The following is a 19,735-nucleotide window of genomic DNA, read 5'->3' on the forward strand; positions in this document are numbered from 1 at the left end:
CATTTTCAGGTTAGTCTGAAACTCTAGTCAAGATTTACATTAGTGATAAGAATTTATTGTTTATTTCATTTCAAACAATTATGTTTATATGATAATCTAATTGTAACCTGAAAATCTGTAAGATAGGAATTCTTTTTTTTTTTCAGATTTTATTTATTTGACAGAGAGCGAAAGCAGGAACACAATTAGGGGGAGTGGTAGAGGGAGAAGCAGGCTTCCCGCCGAGCAGAGAGCCTGATGTGGGGCTCGATCCCAGGACCCTGAGATCATGACCTGAGCCGAAGGCAGACGCTTAACGACTGAGCCACCCAGGTGCCCGATAGGAATTCTTACACACATTTTTGAAGGAGGAAAATGAGCTCAGAAAGGTCAAATTGTTTGCAAGCAATATGACCAAGGGTCAGATATAAGGAACCCTCCCCTGACATTTTCAGGACTCAATGTAAGAGTACAACTGAAAGTTCCTCAGTCCACTGCCCCATCCTCTCTTTCCTCCCACTCTACACCCACCCCGGTCAGGCCCCATTCTATGAAAGGTGTGACTGCCCAGCCAGCTTGTCTCAGGCCCAGCAGTCCTTGGAAGTGTGTTCCCAGTTGCCTGGGCAGGGAATTCCAGAGTCCTGAGAGCAGGACTGAGGGATAGAGGTTTCAGGTGAGCATGTGTATTTGGCCACTCAGACCTCTCTCTCTAGGAGGAGGGCTGTGACTATCAGAGGGTCAGAGTGAAGCCTCCAAAATGGGAATCTAGGGCCTGGCCCCAAACTCCAGATCTAAGGGTTGTAAGGCTGGTTTTTAAACTCACATTTACCTGACTCAAACGTTCATGTTCTTGCTACTATAATGTGTTGTCAAGGAAAAAATATACCTAAGGACCATGATATCAACTTAACTGATTTTTGAAACATGTTATATTTATAAATTAAGGAGTATCAAAAAAGCATGTCTTAAGGTCTAATATCATGTATAATATAGTAAGACAGACTAGTTACAAGGTACTCTAATTCAAATTTCTAAAAAAAAAAATGAAATTCTTAGATCTCTAAATCACAGGACTTTAATTTTTAAATACATTCATGGAGAACTTTCTGTATACCTGGCAGCCTGTTTGGAGAGTGGCTCCTAAGAGGCACAGGTTCTAATGGGGCAAATTATTCCTCCCTACCAATGGGTAGGGGAAAGACCACACAAACACTTTCATCCCAAATTCAGAAGTCCCTTCTCTATTTACAAAATATTCTTTAATAATGAAAACAGTTGATTTCTTACACTGCACTTGCCAGTTTCTTTGTTGAGTGTGTATTATCTGGATGGTGAAGAGCTATAATTAAAAGCTAGAGACATGGAAAACTCTGGCAATTTAGATTGCACTGTCCTTTCCCAGTATTCACAGGAAGCATATTTTACCTCTCTCTCTACCTCCTTGGGTTTGCTCTGTACTTGTGACATGTGTTGGCACCATAGATTCTGTCTCCCAACCAGATAGTTCCTTGAAAGCGGGGGCTGTCAGTTAGTCTTCATCTCTGGGAGTCCACACAAGCCCACAAGCCCAGGTGCATTGCTCCCTGCCCCGAAATACTCCATCGCCTGGTAGAGACTAAGTGCCAGCTGGAAGGCCAGCAAGACTGGGAAAGTGCCACCAGCACAGGCACCCACTGGGATTTAAGCTTTAAATGGTTGAGTCCACATTCCTGCAGAGACTCTCCCCAGGTCTTCCCTAGGCTGCCAGATCATCTTTCTGCTCTTTTTATTTCCTGAACAAACTTACACCAGCAAAGGCGAACCACATTTCCAATCATTGTGTTCAACTGAGGAGGCATATCTGCCCCTACTGACTTGTTGACATCTTACCTCTATTATTTTGGATGGCATGCTTACAACAAGTAGTGTTTTCTAAGCCTTACACATAAACAAAGCCCTAGAACAAGTTAAAAGGCTTTCCCTCCCTCCTGGGACTGTCCGGGGAGCTCTGTGTTTCTTTACCCAGCTGTCCCTACACTTCATAAAAGGTCACCAGCACACTAAAAGAGGTTGCTTGTCATGGAAATTCTCAGAAAAGGAGAATGTTATCTAGGATCATCAAGAGTTTGAGGGCAGAGGATGGAAGTTTCTCCACTCTTTACCTCCTTTAGGCCTTTAGATCTTACCTTTTATCAGAGTGTTTTTTTTTTCCTAACGTTGATCAATTAAGCCTTAAACCTCAGTGAAGGAAGCATTTATCCTGCACAAAGAATGGCAATACCTTTGGCTGAAGACTAAATGTTTCCTGGATGCTGATCACAGGATTCCACATAAACCTTACACATGCTGTTCCCTCTGCCTGGAGTGTAAGGGAACCTCCCTCCCTAACTCCCACCAAACACAGCACAACTGACTCTTTCTCTTTAATTCTCATTTCCTGAAAGGTCATCTTTGTTGAGCTATCTAAATAGGCTCTTTACAACTGCCACCCTTCCCCACTATCCTTTAAGAACACAGTTTCAGAATTCTATATTTTATTCATTTACTAGCATAACCAGGTTAGAGGAACCTGAAGTGTATGGCATGAACCAAAAGCGATTTATCCTCTCCCACTTCTGCTCCTTTAGATCTGCTCAACTTCATATGTTCTTCCCCATCACTAAATGAAAATATCCCACCAGTCCCAAAACAATCTTAGTCACTTCCCAGTCATAAACAAATAGCCCCTTTTCTTGGGTGATTTTAATATCAAGACTCCAGACTTAAAATAATCCATAATATCTCCCCTCTGCCAGCTCAGATCTGCTCCAGTCTTGGAAACTTATCGGGGAGGCAGCCTAGTCAGCTTTCTCACTTCACCTCTTCCCCTCTTGGGCCCTTCCAGGTTGGGGAAGGGGATGGAGGAGAAGAGGGGAAGATAGATCTAACTTGTCAGATATGGCTGTAATATGGGGTTGGTGCCTCTGCACTTGGCAGACACCCAAGCTTCCCAAGCCCACTCTTTCAGGAGTTTTCAGAGACTTCCATCGTGGCAGATGTCTTACCCACAGCTGCCTCGCTAGGCAGGGCTCCTTCTGGTTGTTCCCTTAGGAATTTCCCCCTCATTCCCATTCAGCTGCCCCATTCCAGAGGCCCATCTTTTTTCCAGAGTCACCTCATCCCTGTGGTCCTCCTTGTCAAGTTAGGTTCGACAAGACCCAGTCTGCTCTTTTCTAAGTCAGTTCTTACCTAGTCAACTTTAAAAGTGCTGGCCAATCCCAATGCAGCCACCTGGTCTCTGCTGCCCTACCATGTCCCATTCCTACCCCCACTCTCTGGTCTCTGCCTTCAAATGCCTCAGATGTCAGTCCTGAAGTCCCCAAAGTCCAGGAAACACAAAATAGTGCTCTCTCTGAGTGGTTCCCTAGAAGCCTCATCCCAACTAGGTCTGAGTGAGGGGGATACATAGCCCCTTCCTGAAGTAAGGAGAACCACACAGCACAGTGACAACTCTCCTCAAAGAAAACCTACCAGCACTTGAACCTCCAAGCACACTAAGCCTTTTCTTCAATGCCCTGAAGGTGGATGATGGGTTCAGGCTGGCAAAACCAGTTCTGAGGTACCCTGTTTGCAAATCCTACAGAGGTAGTCTAGCACTTCAATTTAAAAAGCCAAGGAACTTGACACCTACTGCTTTGTTCTTTGGTGCCTCAGCCGAAACTGAGACAGAAATATCCTGTTACTCTTGTTTGTGGTCAGTCTTCCCCATTAAGCTATAAACTCCAGAGGGGCAGGGACCTTAGCTGTTTTATTCATCAATGTATCAGCACAGCCTAGCAGCATGCCTTGTGTAGCTTCCGGGTGGGTGTTTAATAAATGTTTCTTAAAATAATGAATATATAATAAAATGAAGATGGTGATGACGCAAATACCATTTTACTGAAAAATAAAAAAAAAGTTGAAGAGACTTTCATATTAATCAATAAAATAGCTGATCTTGAAATAAATTACCTTGTGATTCCTTACCTTGAAAGAACCTCCTGAAAGACCCAAGTCTAAATCTTAGACCTACAGTTTTCATTTTAAGCCAAAAAATGCCTGAGGCACAGACAACAAATGCTTACACAAGAGTTAACAGATTGGATGCTGGCTGATGATGCTAATATCAATTCTTTGTCTAGACATGCAATGCCAGTTCTGCTGACACATCTTCCAGAGCTTTTCTGCAGGATGTGAAACTGGCCTCTGGGTCAGTGATATTCAGAAATAAGCCTGAACTCTGCAGAGAAAACTCTTCAAAGGGACTCTGACCCCCCAGATTCTGTCCTTGATGAATCCTACCAAGCTCTCTTCCACAAGGGCAGGTGGAAAAATAGGAAGGCACCACTATATTTTATTGAGGCTGATACCACGTTCTTCTTGTCACTTGGCAGAAGGGTGGGAGGAGACAAAGAAGCTGAAAAAGCAAATTCCCCAAGATTCATTCCATGGTAAGCCAATCAAGTGCATGGGGGTGAGGGTGTATACAAGGGCTGCTAGCAAAATAGCCTAGCAAACACCCTCCCCATGCAACGATTTCTTCTATCCATCAGTAAGGTAGTGGTAATAAGATGGTTTAGAGTTTGGCCTCCAGCTGTGGGAAGAATGGAAAGCAGAGTTGTGGAGAGAAGAGAGCCTGGCCTTACAAGTTTGTGCCTGCTTTGCATACTCAGCCTCCTCTCAGCCAAGCTTCCTTCTGCAATTCCCTTCTGTGCTCTTCAGCAGAGCTGACGACAGACAGAAGAGTCCAGATGCCAAGTCAGAACCGAAAGAAACTGTCTCTCATAGAAAGTGCATTTAAAAATAAATCTTTAAAAGAATGGGAATTTTAGTTAAATTAAGACTCACCTAAGGAGGATTAGGAAGCTAACACAAATACAACAGTTTCAAAATTCTGCACTAAAAATTTCGACCTTAGGAAATATCTATGCTAATGCCTCACATTTTACAAGTGAAGATTCTGAGATTCCTGAGAGGTTAAGTGACATGACCAAGGTTACACAGCTCTCAAAGGAACCTGTTTCTTCCACCGTAGTGTCTTGCCCTTTCCAATACATTATGTAGCCTTCTGTGTATACCCAAGCCCTTTCTCACCCATCCCAGGTAGGGTAGGGGACTGCAACTACACTTCTGAAATGGATCAGATAATTTAAATAGTCTCCAATATAACTGCACATCATGCTATTGTGCTAGCAAATATTAAAATAAGATAGTGTCTCTGCCTCCAGAAATTTAACTTCAGAGTCACACAAGTTGCTTTGGCCTGAGCATTTACACTAAAGTTTAATCCTAACTCTGACACTGACTCACCAGGACGCTTTGGACTAGTCACAAAATTGTCTCAGTTTCTTCATCTGTTCAGTGGTAAGAGTAATGCTGATCTGTCACTTGTTAGTTTAAGGAAGCTGCCAGTCTAGTAGCTACTAAATAATTGTGTGTGTGTGTGTGGGGGGGGATCCTATAAAGATTCTAAGTATAAACTGAGATCATATAACAAAGGCATCAAAGTACATAACTCAGATGCTTTCTAATAACCGTGATATATAGAATTTTAGTTTACCAAACTAAGACAGGAGACTGCTACCAGTCAAGCATGTTTCTACAAAGAACCACATCATCATCATATTGTTTCAACATATCAGAGATGTTAATTAAGCCTGTAGAATTTAAGAAACAAAATTGAAATGGAAATTTGCCTCAAAGCTACTGAGACTGAATGTATAGCATATTCCAAAGGTTTTATCTGCCAAATAAGGTCTTCCCATCAGCAGAGGAAAATAGGAATTACTTTCCCATGACAAAAGAGTCTCTATGTGCCTGGGAGTCCTGCTCACCAGTATCAATTTTTGTGAAGGCACCAGAAAAAATTCCAGACAAAGGTAGGCAACAGCAATACAAGGGAATCTGATGAATAAATTAAACCTAAATTGTGCCTTGTTTCTCACTGACAATATTCTGTACCATGTTATCTATCACTTAGCTAACAGTGGGACTTGTATGGATGGGTTAAAAATAAATTTCATTCCTTTATTTTCAAAAATGTCCACAAGATGATCTTCAAAGCCCTGATACTACCCTATTGCCAATGGACACAAGCTGTGTAGTCTCCAACAGCATAAATAATCACTTTAACAATTACCTAAAGAATTCCATGCTTGGCAAAATCAGCAAAGAAAAAGAGATGGTATCTTATTTAATCAATCCTTTTTAAAAAATATTTTATTTATTTATTTATTTGACAGAGAGAGAGAGAGCACAAGCAGGGGGAATGGCAGGCAGAGGGAGAGGGAGAAGCAGGCTCTCTGCCGAGTGGGAAGCCCAACGTGGGGCTCGATCCCAGGACCCTGGGCTCATGACCTGAGCCGAAGGCAGACGCTTAACAACTGAGCCACCCAGGCGCCCCTATTTAATCAGTCCTTAACAGAACAACCAAAATGGTTTGATAATAAGGGTTTACCAAATTATTTGTAACAGACAAAAAAAGTTTTCACAACAGATTTTTCTTTTGAGATAGTGATGTCATTAGGCACTCTGTTTAATGCCACCCAGAAAATGAGGACTAAAACAAAAAAATTACTCATAGAAGAAAATAAATATTTTGAAAGTAATAATAACATTTGAATAATTACAAGCAGAGGTATACACATGGGTTTGAGGGCTCATGGGATTCTTTCTACTTCTAGCTCTGCCTAATCACAGAATATGGGACACTGAAGTTAGTTGGGTGCTATAGCAGAGATAGTTAGGGCTTACTATCTATGTCCCCCCCTACATTTCCCAGGTTCCTTTGCACTTAGGTTGAGGTCATGCACCAAAGGGTGCATGTTCGGACCATTAGACTCTGAGAGGAGGTAACCTGTGTCACTTCTAGGCTGGGGCAGTTTAAGGACTGGTGTGCCTTTATTTCTCTCTTCTCCCTCCCCTGCCTCAGCAACAGGGAGGACCACATGTTCCAGATGCTGTAGCACATACGGAGGAATGCTACTGACTCATACTGTGCTTTACATAAGTAAGAATAAACTTTTGTTATGTTAATGTTAATGGGATTTCAGGGTTTGATGTTGCAGCACTAGGATTAATAACCCTGACAAACATAAAGGCCCTATGTTAACATGTTCATGATTGCCTGAAACTTAAATGTATACTATTGACACTAGGCTTTTAAAAACACCATCAGAGGAAAAACAATATATTTCCTTCTTTTTTTCTTTTTCTTATCACTCTTTCTGGCCCTGCACAGTCTAAGGCAGTGGTTCTGAAAGTGTGGTTCCCAAGACCATTAGCATCAGTATCATCTGGGAGTTTCTTAGAAATGCTAATTCCCAGGCCCTCCCCCAAGCCTGCTTAATCAGAACCTCTGGGGGTGCAGCCCAGCAATCTGGTTTTAACACACCCTCCTAGTAATTCCGATGAAGACTTAAGTTTGAGAGCCAATGGTCTAAGGTAACCTTTCCCTAAGTCCAACTGAATGTGATCAACATGCAGCTAATTTCCCCCTTTATAAAATATGCATTCAGGAGATACCTAATGCTGAACTTCCTAGGCTTTTTTATGCCCCTCTCTTTTTTTCAACCATCAGCTTTTATATTGGTTAGCTATAAACAGATTTACTATAGTAGATTAAAGATAACTGTAAAATCATTGTCACTGCCTCCACTGAAAAGTGGTCTTATTTCCTCACCCTGTTGAATATAAGTTGGACCTGTGACTGCTCTGACCAATAGAATGTAAGGGAAGTGAAGCTGTGCAACTTTCAGGCTAGCCTTTAAGGGGACTGGCAGTTTCTACTTCCTGCCTCTTGAAATCCAGCAGCCATGTTACAGGGAAGCCTAAGCAGCCATAGGAAGAAGCATAGGAGGCCTTGAGGAGAATCAAAACCCCCAGCAGACAGTCTCTGCTGAGTTAACTGAGGATGACCAACATCAGTGGTCTACTACCAAAGTATGCCATCTTAATACTCTGACCCAGGTAAGTTCCAAGATGGTTGCAGCCCTAAGTGACTTCACATGAAGCAGAAGAAGGACTCAACTGAACGCAATCAGCCCAGAGAATGAGGAGATATAATAAAATCATTGTTGTTTTAATCCACCAAGTTTGGGGGAAGAGGAAAGTTATGCAGCAATAAAGAATCAAAACATTCACTTTCAATATTTTTGAAATCAAAGTCAAATTTCAATAGGATCTGTTTAGCCAAAATTCTTTGTCTCAAACAAACTGACTTCTTGGTTCCTTATAATGCCATTTTCCTAATATTTCCTTCTCTTTTGGCTTAGCTACAATAATAGCCATAAATAGTTTCTTCATCCTCAATTCTGAAAACTTGCAATAATTTCTCTACTAACTACTCAAGAGGTTTCACATGGAGATCTGAGTCTTTTGTCTCCCATATCCATAACTATCAAGGAGAAAGAAAAGGAAATAGAAGCAGTAAGTTTATAGCCTCATCAGAGGATTTCAGTAAAGTTTAGTTGGGGGAGAAGTCAGACTTTGTAACCTAAATAAAAATTTTCCTTTCCACATTCACCCCCAAATGTAGTAATCAAATAAGATTAGAACCTGGTTATCAGAAAGCATAAAGCTGCAAAAATCCTAGTTCTGAATTTCTTGTTGAAAGGGACACTTGCAAAATGAAAGAAAACTAATATTAAGTGTTTATATCCACCAACTGATGGCTAAAAACAGCTTCAACTGGTTGACTTTTATAGACACCTAACAGAATTTAGGAATGAATTATTTAAAGCTAAGAGTCAAAAACTAAGCATTCAAAGTATAAGTACATTCCCAGAGACTATAACTAGCAAAGGACCAATCTTGCAAAGAAATTGCACCCAAAAAATGATGCTGGGCAGTAAGCTCTTAGATAGTAAGCAGCATATCTTTAGTTCTCTATACTCATAATCAAACACAATGTTTGGCATATAGAAAATGCCCAGTATGTGTTTATGAATGAATAAATGAATGAAAGTCATGGCAAAGGAAGAAGCAAAAGAGAACAAAGTGAAGAGGAAGGAGTGATAGGAAAACATTTCAAATATAAATCCCTCCAGGAGCAGACATCACTGAATTTTTCAAAGGTGCTTCCTCAACTTCAGAGTTCTGATACATAAGCATTTGGGATATAAACCTTGGTCAGCACACGTAAAGAGCAGCAGCTAAACAGGCCATGCAGCTTTGAGCTCCTCAAGACAAGTTAGGCCTAGGCAAAGGAGTAACAAGCTTTTAGCACCTTAAAAGGACCAAAAGAAAGGGAAGGTCTCACACTCCTTCCTGGCTAGTCCCTCACATCTTTACAAGAAAGGAATTGGTAGTCATGTCATAATAAGAGAGGTCACCTGGAATTAAGAGGAATTCAATTCTATATACAGAAGCTTCTCTCTACCTGGAACTTTTAATACACCAAAACTCTTGATGGTAACTTTCAAACATTAAAATTTCCACTAGAGGGGGAGGAGCAAGATGGCAGAGGAGTAGGAGACCTAAATTTCATCTGGTCCTAGGAATTCAGCTAGATAGGGATCAAACCATTCTGAACACCTACGAACTCAACAGGAGATCAGAGAAAAGAATAGCAGCAATTCTCTGAACAGAAAAGCGACCACTTTCTGGAAGGTAGGACGTGCAGAGAAGTGAATCTGAGGCGGTATTTGGGAAGATAGATGGCGGGAGAGGGGGGCCTCCGTTGGCCACTTCTGGCAAGTGATAGAGCCCTGGAGCACAAAATCGGAACTTTTAGAAGCCTGCTCTAATGAGGGACGTCGCTCCAGTGGCTAAGCGGGGGGTGGAACTCTCGCTGGGACAGTGTGGTCTCAGGACCCTCAGAGTCACAGAAAGACCGGGGGTGCCTGAGTGCGGCAGAGCTCGGTATCAGAGTGGGGAAGCCAGCTGCAGAGATGGAGCTGAGAAATGGGCTCTCAGCTCGGGGTTGCCATAAACCATGAGTCGCGGCACAGTCAGGCCACTGCTCTTCCAGCAGGGACCCAAAAAGAGGCAGATCCAGGGGGACTCCCCTTCCTCCCCCGGGAGGAGCGGTGCAGGAGCGCACCACAGGGATCTGCTGGGTTTGGAGACTCCACACGGGGTCCTGTGCCAGAGATAGAAATGCTCGGTCACAGGCCAGGTGAGCACGGAGTGCGGCTGGAGACCGGGGAGATGGGAGTGACTGACTGCTTTTCTGTGGGGGCTCACTGAGGAGTGGGGCCCCGAGTTCTCGGCTCCTCCAGGGCAGAGATCTGGAGGCCACCATTTTCACTCTCATCCTCCAAAGCTGAACGGAAAGCTTGCAGGGAACAAAAGCTCCCAAGAGCAAACCAGAGCAGATTACTTAGCCCGGCCCCCGGCAAGAGCGGGGCAATTCTGCCTCTGGCAAAGACATTTGGGAACCATGGCAACAGGCCCCTGCCCCAGAAGATCAGCAAGAACAGCCAGCCAAGACCAAGTTTACTGATCAATGAGACCGGCAAAACCCCAGTGCTAGTGGAATACTGCACATAGAATTCATGGCTTTTTTCCCATGATTCTTTAGTTTTTCAAAGTTAATTTTTTTTTAACTTTTTCTTTTTTTGAATTTTTCTTTTTCCCTTTTTCAACCAACATCTTTTCAATCCCTTTTTTAAAAATCTTTTTTATTTTTCATTTTTAGAGTCATATTCTATCCCTTCATAGTAGTTAACCTTATTTTTGGTATATGTATATAAATTGTTCTCTCTTTAAAATTTTGGTAAACAGTTTCTGCTATCAGACCAAAATATACCCTAAATCTCTAGTGTATGGCTTTTTTGAGTCTACTGCCTGATCACATTCTCTCCCCCCCTTTTTTTTTAAATCCTCTTCTTTCTTTTTTCAACCAACTTCTTATCTTATCAATTCCTTTTATAAAATCTTTTATAATTTTCATCTTTACAGTCATATTCCATCCCTTCATCGTATTTACCCTTATTTTTGTACATATATAAGTTTTTCTTTCTTTAAAATTTTGGGAGGCACTTTCTTCTAACAGACCAAAATATGCCCAAAATCTAGTGCGTGGCACTGATCTATGCACCAGCCTGATCATGTTTGATCATATTCTGTTTTTGTTTGTTTGTTTGTTTGTTTTTATCTTTTTCTTTTTCTTTTTTTTTCTTTTTTTTTTTCTTTCCCTTTCTCTTCCCCCGGTTTCAGGTCTCTTCTGATTTGTTTAGTGTATATTTTTCTGGGGTCGTTGTTACCCTGTTAGCATTTTCTTCTCTCATTAATCTAGTCTCCTCTGGACAAAATGACAAGATGGAAAAAATCACCTCAAAAAAAAGAACAAGAGGCAGTACCAACTGCCAGGGACCTAATCAATATGGACATTAGTAAGATGTCGGAACTAGAGTTCAGAAAGACGATTATAAAGATACTAGCTGGGCTTGAAAAAAGCATGGAATATACTAGAGAACCCCTTTCTGGAGAAATAAAAGAACTAAAATCTAACCAAGTCAAAATCAAAAAGGCTATTAATGAGGTGCAATAAAAAATGGAGGCTCTAACTGCTAGGATAAATGAGGCAGAAGAGAGAATCAGTGATATAGAAGACCAAATGATGGAAAATAAAGAAGCTGAGAAAAAGAGAGATAAAAACTACTGGATCATGAGGGCAGAATTTGAGAGATAAGTGATACCATAAGACGAAACAATATTAGAATAACTGGGATCCCAAAGGAGAAGAAAGAGAGAGGGGGGCAGAAGGTATATTGGAGCAAATTATAGCAGAGAACTTCCCTAATTTGGGGAAGGAAACAGGCATCAAAATCCAGGAGGCACAGAGAACCCCCCTCAAAATCAATAAAAATAGGTCAACACCCCGACATCTAATAGTAAAACTTACAAGTCTCAGAGACAAAGAGAAAATCCTGAAAGCAGCTCGGGATGAGAGATCTGTAACCTACAATGGTAGAAACATTAGATTGACAACAGACCACTCCACAGAGACCTGGCAGGCCAGAAAGGACTGGCATGATCTATTCAGAGCACTAAATGAGAAAAATATGCAGTCAAGAATACTATATCAAGCTAGGTTGTCATTGAAAATAGAAGGAGAGATAAAAAGCTTCCAGGACAAACAAAAACTAAAGGAATTTGCAAACATGAAACCAGCCCTACAAGAAATATTGAAAGGGGTCCTCTAAGCAAGGAGAGAGCCTAAAAGTAACATAGACCAGAAAGGAACACAGACAATATACAGTAACAGTCACCTTACAGGCAATACAATGGCACAAAATTCCTATCTTTCAATAGTTACCCTGAATGTAAATGGGCTAAATGCCCCAATCAAAAGACAGAGGGTACCACACTGGATAAAAAAAAAAAGACCCATTGATATGCTGTCTGCAAGAGAATCATTTTAGACCCAAAGACACCCCCAGATTGAAAGTAAGGGGATGGAAAACCATTTACCATGCTAATGGACACCAAAAGAAAGCTGGGGTGGCAATCCTTATATCAGACAAATTAGATTTTTAAACCAAAGACTATAATAAGAGATGAGGAAGGACACTATATCCTACTTAAAGGGTCTATCCAACAAGAAGATCTAACAATTGTAAATATCTATGCCCCTAACATGGGAGCAGCCAATTATACAAGCCAATTAATAACAAAAGCAAAGAAACACATGGATAACAATGCAATAATAGTAGGGGACTTTAACACCCCCCTCACTGAAATGGACAGATCATCTAAGCAAAAGATCAACAAGGAAATAAAGACTTTAAATGACACACTGGACGAAATGGACTTCACAGATATATTCAGAACATTCCATCCCAAAGCAACAGAATACACATTCTTCTCTAGTGCCAATGGAACATTCTCCAGAATAGATCACATCCTAGGTCACAAATCAGGTCTCAACCAGTACCAAAAGATTAGGATCATTCCCTGCATATTTTCAGACCACAATGCTTTGAAATTAGAACTCAATCACAAGAGGAAATTTGGAAAGAACTCAAATACATGGAGGCTAAAGAGCATCCTACTAAAGAATGAATGGTTCAACCAGGAAATTAAAGAAGAATTTAAAAAATTCATGGAAACAAATGAAAATGAAAACACAACTGTTTAAAATCTTTGGGATGCAGGAAAAGCAGTCCTAAAAGGAAAGTATATAGCAATACAAGCCTTTCTCAAAAAACAAAAAAGGTCTCAAATACACAACCTAACCCTACACCTAAAGGAGCTAGAGAAAGAACAGCAAATGAAGCCTAAACCCAGCAGGAGAAGAGAAATAATAAAGATCAGAGCAGAAATCAATGAAATAGAAACCAAAAGAACAGTAGAACAGATCAACGAAACTAGGAGCTGGTTCTTTGAAAGAATTAACAAGATTGATAAACCCCTGGCCAGACTTATGAAAAAGAAAAGAGAAATGACCCAAATCAACAAAATCATGAATGAAAGAGGAGAGATCACAACCAACACCAAAGAAATACAAACAATTATAAGAACATATTATGAGCAACTATATGCCAGCAAATTAGATAATCTGGAAGAAATGGATGCATTCCTAGAGATGTATCAACTACCAAAACTGAACGAGGAAGAAATAGAAAACCTGAACAGACCTATAACCACTAAGGAAATTGAAGCAGTCATCAAAAATCTCCCAACAAACAAGAGCACAGGGCCAGATGGCTTCCCAGGGGAATTCTGCCAAACATTTAAAGAAGAATTAATACCTATTCTTCTGAAACTGTTCCAAAAAATAGAAATGGAAGGGAAACTTCCAAACTCGTTTTATGAGGCCACCATTACCTTGATCCCCAAACCAGACAAAGACCCCATCAAAAAGGAGAATTACAGACCAATATCCCTGATGAACATGGATGCAAAAATTCTCACCAAAATACTAGCCAATAGGATCCAACAGTACATTAAAAGGATTATTCACCAGGACCAAGTGGGATTTCTCCCTGGGCTGCAAGGTTGGTTCAACATCTGCAAATCAATCAATGTGATACAATACATTAATAAAAGAAAGAACAAGAACCATATGATCATCTCAATAGATGCAGAAAAAGCATTTGACAAAGTACAGCATCCTGTCTTGATTAAAACTCTTCAGAGTATAGGGATAGAGGGTACATACCTCAATATCATAAAAGCCATCTATGAAAAACCCACAGCGAATATCATTCTCAATGGGGAAAAACTGAGAGCTTTCCCCCTAAGGTCAGGAACACGGCAGGGATGTCCACTATCACCACTGCTATTCAACATGGTGTTAGAAGTCCTGGCCACAGCTATCAGACCACAAAAAGAAATAAAAGGCATCCAAATCGGCAAAGGAGTCAAACTCTCACTCTTTGCAGATGATATGATACTTTATGTGGAAAACCCGAAAGACTCCACCCCAAAACTGCTAGAACTCATACAGGCATTCAGTAAAGTGGAAGGATATAAAATCAATGCTCAGAAATCAGTGGCATTCCTATACACCAACAACAAGACAGAAGAAAGAGAAATTAAGGAGTCGAACCCATTTACAATTGCACCCAAAACCATAAGATACCTAGGAATAAATCTAACCAAAGAGGCAAAGAATCTGTACTCAGAAAACTATAAAATACTCATGAAAGAAACTGAGGAAGACACAAAGAAATGGAAAAACGTTCCATGCTCATGGATTGGAAGAACAAATATTGTGAAGATGTCACTGCTACCTAGAGCAATCTACACATTCAATGTAATCCCCATCAAAATACCATCCACTTTTTTCAAAGAAATGGAAAAAATAATCCTAAAATGTGTATGGAACCAGAAAAGACCCCGAATAGCCAGAGGAATGTTGAAAAAGAAAAGCAAAGCTGGCGGCATCACAATTTCGGACTTCAAGCTCTATTACAAAGCTGTAATCATCAAGACAATATGGTACTGGCACAAAAAACAGACACATAGATCAATGGAACAGAATAGAGAGCCCAGAAATGGACCCTCAATTCTATGGTCAACTAATCTTCGACAAAGCAGGAAAGAATGTCCAATGGAAAAAAGACAGTTTCTTCAACAAATGGTGTTGGGAAAATTGGACAGCCACATGCAGAAGAATGAAACTGGACCATTTCCTTACACCACACACAAAAATAGACTCAAAATGGTTGAAAGACCTAAATGTGAGACAGGAGTCCATCAAAATCCTAAAGGAGAACACAGGCAGCAACCTCTTCGACCTCAGCTGCAGCAGCTTCTTCCTAGAAACATTGCCAAAGGCAAGGGAAGCAAGGGCAAAAATGAGCTATTGGGACTTCATCAAGATAAAAAGCTTTTGCACAGCAAAAGAAACAGTCAACAAAACCAAAAGACAACCGACAGAATGGGAGAAGATATTTGCAAATGACATATCAGATAAAGGGCTAGTATCCAAAATCTATAAAGAACTTCTTAAACTCAACACCCAAAGAACAAATGATCCAATCAAGAAATGGGCAGAAGACATGAACAGACGTTTCTGCAAAGAAGACATCCAAATGGCCAACAGACACATGAAAAAGTGCTCAACATCACTCAGCATCAGGTAAATCCAAATCAAAACCTCAATGAGATACCACCTCACACCAGTCAGAATGGCTAAAATTAACAAGTCAGGAAATGACAGATGTTGGCAGGGATGCAGAGAAAGGGGAACCCTCCTACACTGTTGGTGGGAATGCCAGCTGGTGCAGCCACTCTGGAAAACAGTATGAAGGTTCCTCAAAAAGTTGAAAACAGAGCTACCATACAACCGAGCAATTGCACTACTGGGTATTTACCCCAAAGATACAAATGTAGGGATCCGAAGGGGTACGTGCACCCCAATGTTTATAGCAGCAATGTCCACAATAGCCAAACTGTGGAAAGAGCCAAGATGTCCATCGACAGATGAATGGATAAAGAAGAAGTGGTATATATATACAATGGAATATTATGTAGCCATCAAAAGGAATGAAATCTTGCCATTTGCAACGACATGGATGGAACTGGAGGGTATTATGCTGAGTGAAATAAGTCAATCAGAGAAAGACATGTATCATATGACCTCACTGATACGAGGAATTCTTAATCTCAGGAAACAAACTGAGGGTTGCTGGAGTGATGGGGGGTGAGAGGGATGGGGTGGCTGGGTGATAGACATTGGGGAGGGTATGTGCTATGGTGGGTGCTGTGAATTGTGTAAGACTATTGAATCACAGACCTGTACCTCTGAAACAAATAATACATTATATGTTAAAAAAAAAAAAAAAAAAAGATAGCAGGAAGGGAAAAATGAAGGGGGGGAAATTGGAGGAGAAGACGAACCATGAGAAACTATGGACTCTGAGAAACAAACTGAGGGTTCTAGAGGGGAGGGGGTAGGGGGATGGTTTAGCCTGGTGATGGGTATTAAAGAGGGCATGTACTCCATGGAGCACTGGGTGTTATACGCAAACAATGAATCATGGAACAGTACATCAAAAACTAATGATGTAATGTATGCTGATTAACATAACATAATAAAAAAAATTTCCACTAGAAGGGACAAATTTTCACTTAGGACAATAGTCATATGCTAACAGTCATGGTTGATGTTTGCTGGCCATTAAAATACCAATTTATGTTTTGTTTTAATTTCTTTTCATTATTTAATTTTATACAAACATATTATTTAAGTCATTGCTCATTTTCTTACTCTAATCCTCAAAGACCATCCTATCAAGTATATGTATATAAATAAACAGCCCCCAATATGTTTGATCACCTAATATTTTCCTAATACTTTCAGAAATACAAATGAGTTTCAATTCACCAATAAGCAAAAATTTAAAAATAATCTTTCAATAAGTCAAACTCAAAATCTTTCTGTTTTCCTACAGTAACCAAACCAAGGCCCACAAACACTTCAGGTTATATATATTTGCCAAGTTTTACAATACATAAAATCATAGAGTCAAATTGTGGATCTGCAAGAAAATATTTCTTACTAGCTAGTCCAAATCATTTCACAGATAGAAAAGTCTAAGGTCTGCAAAGTTGAAGTAACTTAACCTTGTTAGAGTAAGTGGTTACCAAAGCACCACTGTTGATGGACAGATTCATCCATTCAGTAGTCACGCATTGAGCAGGCAGCTGGGGCTAGGCACTCTACGTCCCCTAGGAGTGTAAGGATGAAAATGAAGTCACTTTGTTATTCTCTTAAACATATTGCCTATGTATACATCCAATTATTTCCTATGGTATGCATTGAATTGTATTATTTTCGTTTACAGCAATTTACCTTTAAGTCACGATAATATCTTTATTTGGACATAGGGGCAAATCACATTATGTCTTTTATGGAAACTCAGACCTATAACGTTGATTGATATTCCCACAAGTGTCAGATTTCAGGGTCTGTACTTAATCCAACTGAATCACACCGTCTCTTAGAAATGGATCTCCTTTTGGATGTCTGATTGGATTGGAGTAGGTAATAACACAGTAACTAGCAAGCAGCAAGAGCTAATTAGTATGTGCCTCATGAAGGTGTTTTTGATGTGTTTCATTTTGAAAGAGGGATGAGAGGTTGCCAAATCTCAGACAAATCATATTTGTTCCTGTACTTGAACTGAATGATACAAAATTTTCTTGAGTAAATTTTTAATTTTTTCCTGGCTGCAACTCTACCACATCTCTTCCCATGTCAATGCATTAAAGGATATGCAGTTGAAAGCTCGCTCTGGGCTTCAGAAGAAGAAAATAAATTCAATGACAAGTAAAAACAGGAAGTACCATCCTAGTATAATTTAACATTCACAGTTTTCAAAGTCTGATAAGAAACTCAAATCCCACACTCTGCTCAGAGAAAAATACTATCTCTTTGCTTAATCTGGCTTTTATGCTGTATCTGTAAAACATGGAGTAAACTGATCTGGCAATTTTATGCTCAATTTAGTCAGTGTAAACAATAAAAAGTACACAATTCAAGTTTCAAAACATAATATGATATAGCCAACTGAGGTGTTTACATTGACCAAATTAACTAGATTATTGCTAAATCATTTCCCTTTGTTCTTCATAAGTATTCTCCTAAGCATGGGAATTTATGAGAGGTACCTGTAGTCACAGAGGGGACAAACATTTAATTATTCAAGTGGTTAAAATTTGAATGTACACCCCCCCCAAAAAAAACCCTCAGCTTATAAACTGGCCTGATGAACGTGTCAAATACTCTCCTACACAGCCTTCTAACATGAGTACACATGGCCCCATGGCCCTGCCACAATGTGGCCAAAACCACATGTACCTGGGTCACGGGGCTGTAAGAGAACAGGACTCGTCTAATACAAGCCACCGTCTCCATTAATAACTCGAATTCACCTGGACAAACTGTAGGGCCTCTCAGGAGGGCACAGAACAAAGCAATAATACCAAAATCAGCAAGACTATATATAGCTATAGAGATACAAGCTTTGCCAAGCTCAAACATATTTAAGAACATTTGGTTAGGCACTCTGCAATGTGGGTGGGTGGCTGCTATTGGTTCTTCAGGTAGATCAGTTTATACTCTACCTACCTGGGAATGGATAAAGAGCAGTACTCTTCCTATTTCACATTAATCAAATAACCTTTCCTGGAGAAAAAGATGAACTCTATACTGGTGGCCACATAGACGCTATTGTGATGTGTCTATGTTATTTGAATGGAGAGTGGGTGTAATTGAAGAACCCCAACCATTTCTATGCAGCAATGGAGGTTCAGTTGCTAGATCTCCAACCTTTTCAAGAGAAGCCAGAAATTCAAATTTTTATTATAAATTCTCCTGATTTATTTTACCATCAAGAGACCAAACAAAACAGGTCTACACTTAGTTTGGCCCAATGATCACTGGTTCAAGATGTCTTATATACACAGGGATTTTCATTTATTTTATTATTAATATACTGAATATATACTTATCTGATCAATTCTTATGTATTTATGATTATCTCAAAATTAGTTTATTTTTTTATTTCATTTATTCTAAAGGGCAACACAGACAAAATGCCATATAGACACAAAGGAAGTGATGGGGCAAGGAGATGCCTTTGGATTTTGGATCTGAGGCTCAAAAGCAACACAACTCAGGTTCTGAGAACAAGGCACAAGGCAGGAGGGAGGCTGGCTGGAGGCTGAGTAGCTCTCTCTAAACCGTATGAAGCATGCCTGCATCTGCAAGGAAAGGAAACAAGCTCCATGGGGCTCATCAAAGTATAAAAGTTTATAATTTTACAGCAGTTGAAATACTGACATCAATATTAAAATAAAAGCAAGTTTTACATAACAATCAAAAATACACAAGACTGAAGGAAGAGACCCTATATGAAAAACCAGGCTACCCAGCAGTGGAGGACTGTGTCCCAGTGGCGGAGATGGAAAAGGGCACCCGCTCAACCCTCCCCAGGTGACTAGTAATTGTACAGGGCAATGTTAGATTTGTAAAAATGTTGTAAACAAGTTCTTGCCAAACCAATCCCTTCCTTCTTATGGTGCCACATGGTTGCTGCTTACAAAGGTGCAAATTTCTTGGCTCGTGCTCAAACCCGCTTCTCATAGTCCACTCTGTTTTGGCAGTAAATCGTGTGGGCCTCTGCTTGGGCTGGGTCCTGGATATTTGGTTAATTTAGAAGTTCCTGAATTTCTAACAAGATCTGCTTAATCATGATGGCTAGCCTCCAGTCCTTTTCCTCCTCAAGGATGGACAGGCCCACTGTACCCAAAGGGTACACATTTGGGTGAAACAGCGGTGGTTCAAATTTGCATTTTGAGG

This window comes from Phoca vitulina, unplaced genomic scaffold (genome assembly GCF_004348235.1).
Source record: "Phoca vitulina isolate PV1807 unplaced genomic scaffold, GSC_HSeal_1.0 scaffold6, whole genome shotgun sequence".
NCBI lineage: Eukaryota > Metazoa > Chordata > Mammalia > Carnivora > Phocidae > Phoca > Phoca vitulina.